A 6,069-nucleotide genomic window follows, 5' to 3' on the forward strand; every position below is an offset into this window, starting at 1 on the left:
CTGGGGAGTGGAACTGGCCAAATTTTATTGTGTGTATGTACAAATATGTAACAACAAATCCTATGTACAAATAGAATGCACCTGTAAAACTATGGAATAAATAAAACAATTAAATTATAACATGAAAAGAAAAAAAGTTATTACATGTGCAGAATTATTCACAGTATTCCCTTGTCCTATCAATGTTAATAACTTTTTTTTTGGAGGGGCGCGGGTACTGGGTATTGAACCCAGGGGGAGTTCACTACTGAGCCATATCTCCAAACCTTTTTATATTTTATTTATTTTTTATTTGTTCTTGTTAGCTATATATGACAGTAGGGTGCATTTTACATTATACATATATGGAGTATAATTTATTTCAATTAGGATCCCATTATATTTTATTTTGAGACAGGGTCTTGCTAAGTTGCTTAGGACCTTGCTAAGTTGCTGTGGCTGGCTTCGAACTCAGGATTCTCCTGCCTCAGCCTCCCAAACTGCTGGGATTACAGGCACGTGCCACTGCGCCCAGCTAATGTTAATAATTTTTAAAGATATATTTAACTGGATTTGACAAGGAGATTTTACTTCCTTCAAGTCAATATTTTATTTCTAGTTCCTGTTAGAGTGAAAGGGTCACCTGGAGACAGAGAATATATACCCATCATTAGCTAGGCAAAAAGAACAAAGTCCTGCTCAGTGAGGTACAAGTGAAATTCCAGCAGTATCAGGAAAATAGAGTCTCCTGGGAAGAATGGCCAAGCATCTTCAGGAAGATCTGACTTCTGGGGTGGAGAAAGGGCACTCAGCACCCACAAGAGAGCAAGTTTTCATTAAGGGGGAAATGGAGACACTGGATTCTGGTTTGCTCAAGGTGCTGCCTGCCTGCAGGACAACCCCAATTTGTTTAGAACTGAGAGTTACTGTGGTCACAGAGTCCTTACTGTCCTGTGGCATTGTGATGTCCCCATTAGTTGATTTCACATGCCCAGACCTACCTTATAGCTGGTCATTAGATGGGTGTTACTGTCGTTGATGGAAGGGTGCATAGGGATATCAGGGATGAGCGCTTGTTACATCAGTGTTAATTACATTCATGTTACTTTGTTAATTCAGGGCTAATTAGTTTTCTCCAGAGCAAAGTGTACCCATAGGCTTAGTAACCATTCTTCCTACTCAGGGTCCTGTTTTACTTTTGGGATCAGTTATAAGTGCATCATCAAAATGCCCCTTTTCCCTGCCAGCCTAAGGCTGTTAGCTTTCCTGGAAGGGAGAAGCCTGGTTGCTGGGAGACATCGCACTACCATTACATGTGCTGCCCCGTGGGGAAGGCAGTGAAGGGGCCTTCCTGCCTAGCACTGATAAATGGCAAATTAGGAAACCCAGCTGCAACCTAGATTCATCATCTCTCCTTATACCCAAGAGTGCTACCCAGTGGGATACCTGGACTAGAGGAAGAGGAAAGGGGGCCCAGGCCATTGGTCTGCATAGACCGAGGTGGGGGTTCCAACCAGGGACTCAGAAAAGAACAGGGTTCCTGTGTTGTGGACCTCCCTCCTGTTTGTGAATCAGGCTCAGCAGCTGCGTAGCCAAGAAACAGGGATAAAATAAGCAAACTAAATCCACTTAACTGGACTTAAGGAATTCCAGCAACTCAGGAGGCTAAAGAAAGAGGATTACAAGTTCAGAGCCAGCCTCAGCAACTTAGCCAGGCCCTGTCACAAAATATAAAATAATAAAGGCCTGGAATGTGGCTCAATCCCCAGAATAAAAATTTAAAAAAATAGAAAAATAAAAATAAATCTGTTGGAGATATAAAAACAAACCAACAAACCAACGTCCATACTGTGTGAAAGAGCCCTGAGGAAAGATCTTGTTTTGAAGACGCGGGATTTCAGTGCCTGAGATGCAGAAAGCCCAGAAGTCAGAGAGGTCGGGAGCCCAGGGCTCCAAGGTCATCCTTTCTCCTCCAGATCCTCATGTTCATAAACAAGTGACAGAGAGGAGTTACTGATGAGTCCTTGAAGGTAAGACATGTGTATGGACCTGTCTGTTTGACCAAGAACTAATGGATTCTCTCCTCTCCTCTGCAGCTAGCAAGGCTTTGATTTATTATTACCCATTGGCCAGTGTAAGTGAAATGAATCAGGGAGCTGGGAATGAAGGCTAAAATCTTGAGTCAGGAATTTAATGGGAGCAAGGTCACTGGCTATTCTGTAAAGCTTCAAGGTCCCTTTTCCTGCATGACAGCTCAGGATCTTCAGGCACAGAGACCTGTCAGGAGGATGGAAACTACCAATTCATATGTTCATATCTAAAATACAGAAATGTTTACACTTTTGATTTTTACTATAAACTGATAATTTGCCCCTCTTCAATATATTTCACCAAGAGCAACAAATTCTTGCCATTAATTTGCATGAAATAGGCTTGAGATCAGAAGGAGCATGGCCCCGAGACGGTGCAGGAACATCAGGCAGTTGGTCAGCTTGCACAGCCACCATGCAGGGCATCACGATCTCCTTTTTCACAGGAAGCAGCTCATCAGATTTATAGCGCTGGTGATGGTGGAGCTGGAATTTGAAGTTGATGTGCATGAACTTCCGACCTCAGGCTCAGGGGAGAACAAACAGGCATCAGCTGAAAAGTGATACACACATCGCCCTGGGTGACCCCCATAGCTCTTCCAGGCCGGAGGGCCGGAGGACTAGAGGGCACAGAGCCCTCTGCTCCACCCCATTATGGTTCTTGGCCCTGGTGCACCAGGCACTTGATCCTCCTTGGCTAGTGAGCAAAACTGGGGTCTGAAGGGAAGTCATGTGACAGGGAATGCACCAGGTCTCAAGCCTAGTTCACTGCTCACCTTGGGGTGCATCACATGACAGGGTGAGTAGCAGAAGTACAGGGAGCTTGGAGAACTGCGGGGGAGCTGCCCTGGCAGGCATCTGTCCTTCCTAGGACTGCAGGGGGTTTCCTACTGCATCAGCCTGGGAGTTCTCACGCCAGGGATTCCAGAGGGAGTGTCCCTAGGACAGTGCCATCCAGGGGAATTTGACACCAAGAGTGGATTAGTCAACACCCTTCTCCAATCATTCAACGAAAATGTTTTCAGCTGTAATCATGTAATAGTAATAGTCATCTGCCCGGTTTCTGCTCTCTCGACTAAAAGGCTCAGGGGTCACTCCAGTAAAACTGGGCTAACTGGGCTGCGCGAAATAAGCACACAAGAGACACAAATACCTTTTTCTTTGGACCCCTGTAACGGCTCCTCTGACTTTAAGGGTCCCCAGAAAGAGAGCGAGAGCGCGCGCTGAGCCCTTTTATTGAGGAGAAGCTATTCAAATGAGGCAAGGGGTCAGGTTTCAGGGGGCTGAGTCTATCTTCATGATGTCCACTGTCAGCAGGTTAACTGACACCTGGGTAGGCCACACCCAAGGGCACAGTAGGAGAAGGGGACACACACAAGGTACTTCCATGGAAGATTCTATCCTAAATAGGGCAAGGGGTTATATTACAAAGGAACAGGTAAGCGTAGCTTCACCCATGGGGCTGTAGCAAGACACACCCATGCACAAGACACAGACCCTCGAAATCAAGAAGGGTGGGGAAAGCTCTGTCACATTTCTGTGACTGAGTGCCTCAGCACCCAGCCCGGGAGTGTGACTCAGTCACATGTGAGGTTGGTCTCCCACAGTCATCATTTTCTTAATCCATTAATTTTAACCAATAATTATATTTTAAAAGAATAGATTTTGATTTAATTAAAACTCAGCAGTAACTATGAATAGTTTCTTTGCTCATGAAGGAAGATTTCTCCTGAGAAGGCACTTATTGGGCAGTGTTTAGAAGGGCTGGTGTTTGGTGATGATCACAGCAGTCTGACTTCCGGTGTTGTTGCTTACTGTCTTTGACTCTCAGTAGGTAAGATGCCTTTGCAGCACTGCACCGCGCATGGGTGCACACACACACAGATCCCATTACCCAGCCTTGGGGGTCATGCAGGTGAAGGTGCAGGGGTCCTTTGTGTCACTGCATCAGAGGTGCAGACCCCATCACCCAGCCTTTGGGGGCATGCAGGTGGAGGTGCAGAGGCAGGGTGTGGGATGATGGATGGAACGTTGAGGATCTGGAACCAGGAAATGGATGGGCTTTGGGAAAGGGCATCTGCATCCATAATCTGGGTTTAACTCCTGGGAGTGGTGACCGGCCGCTGGGTGTGGGTGACTCAGATTCCAAACGGGTGCACCTGGAAGGCTTGTGGGAAGTGGCCCGTGGTGTTTGGCTATGCTGGGCAGCTCCCTCTGGTGAGCCACCCTGGAGCTCTCGCTCCTGACTAAAGGCAGGACCACCTTTATGAGCTGAGTGCAGATCCCTCACAGTGTGTGGGCACAGCTCCAGAGTAGGAGCTGTTCGGTGCCACAGATGCCCAGGTGCCTGGGCCAGCCACAAGCCTCCTGGGGCCTGTGTCTTCACCACTAAATAAGCATCTGCCCGTGGACCTCATGGGTGCTGTGAGGAGCAGCCAGTAGCAGAGGCGAACCTGGCTGGCCCCCAGGGGGAGCGCCCTGGAGCACCGAGGCTCTGACCCTGCCTTCACCTGGAGTTTCCCATGCTGTGGGCCTGGAACAACATTCTGAATTCCCAGGGAGGCTTTTCCAGCTGGCATGAGGCCCTGAGAGTCAGGATACTGGTTCCCGAGGCCTGGCTCTGGCGTCAGCTCTGCGTCTTGGCTCTGTTATGTCCTGTCTTTGTGTCTGTGGGCAAGTGATACGTGTCTCGTCCCTTTCTCAGCCACACCAGGATGGTACTGTGTTGCACTGAGGATTGACCTGTGGCTGCGTTTAGTACTAGTGCAGCGCCTGGACTGCACAGGTTGCTGAACAGCGGTGCAGGTGCCCGTGAGAGAAAGCCACCAGCCGCTATTACCTGGTCACTGCGGTGTGTTAGACATATGTACTATTCCTGAAGAAGGAATGGCTCCAGGGCGTTTTCTACCCAAACTGCAGACCTCAGGAAGTTCTAAAGTGCTTTACAGAAACATGACATTAGATCTTATTTATCAAAAAATATAATTTGCAGTAAAATGTGAATTAGTTACAAACCCATAGTTTGAAAATATCATTTTATATGTAGTTTCTTAAAAATTTTTAGTTGTAGATGGACATAATATCTTTATTTTATTATTTTTATGTGGTGCTGAGGATCAAACCCAGTGCCTCATACGTGTGAGGTAAGTGCTCTGCCTGAGCCACAACCCCAGCCCCTTTCTATGTAGTTTTAATATTGTTTGATGATAAAATTTTAGGTCAACAGTTCTTAAAGTTCAGGTCTTTGCATGGCGCTGTGGTGCACTTTTGTAGCCCCCCAGCAGCTTATAATAAATCCTCGGGAGGCTGAGGCAGGAGGATTGAGAGTTCAAAGCCAGCCTCAGCAACTTAGTGAGGCCCTAAGCAATCCAGCAAGATCCTACCTCTAAATAAAATATAAAAAGGGTGGGGTGTGGCTCAGTGGTTAAGCACCCTTAGGTTCAAACACTTTGCCAACCTCACTGATGCCTGGCTTAATAGGATTAGACAGAGGTACCATTGCAGGAACTGAGTTCTTCCTTTCCTTCTTTTCCCTGGTAGCTAGTTTTCTGCACCTCAATGTAAATTCAAGGAGTATATTTTTAAATTTTAGTTGTTTTTAGATACCGAAAGGATTTTTCTTCAGTGACTTGTTCATTCATTTAATATTATATTGCTAGGTCGAGTACTGTTGTGTGCAGATGCATTTCACTTACCCTGGGTACTGCAGGTGACCTGCCACAGCTGGGGGGTCCCCTTCCATTGAGAGTATGTGGATTATTTCCACATTTTCTCTACTGTGGAGGTCATGGACGCCCCGCTGTCATAGCCTTCCAGTTCTGGTAGCTGCAGTGTACATCTCAGAGGAATTGAGGGTAACAGGGTATATGAATGTCCTTGACTCTCAAAGAGGCAACACCAAGGTGTAACAGTCAAAACCAACTTAAACTTTCAGTGGAAACATAAGCAACCATTTTATATGGATGGTGGTCCTCGGATGTGGTTCCAGGACAGCAGCCTC

The sequence above is a fragment of the Spermophilus citellus genome (assembly GCF_964194105.1).
Source record: "Spermophilus citellus genome assembly, chromosome: 13".
NCBI classification, from domain to species: Eukaryota; Metazoa; Chordata; class Mammalia; order Rodentia; family Sciuridae; genus Spermophilus; species Spermophilus citellus.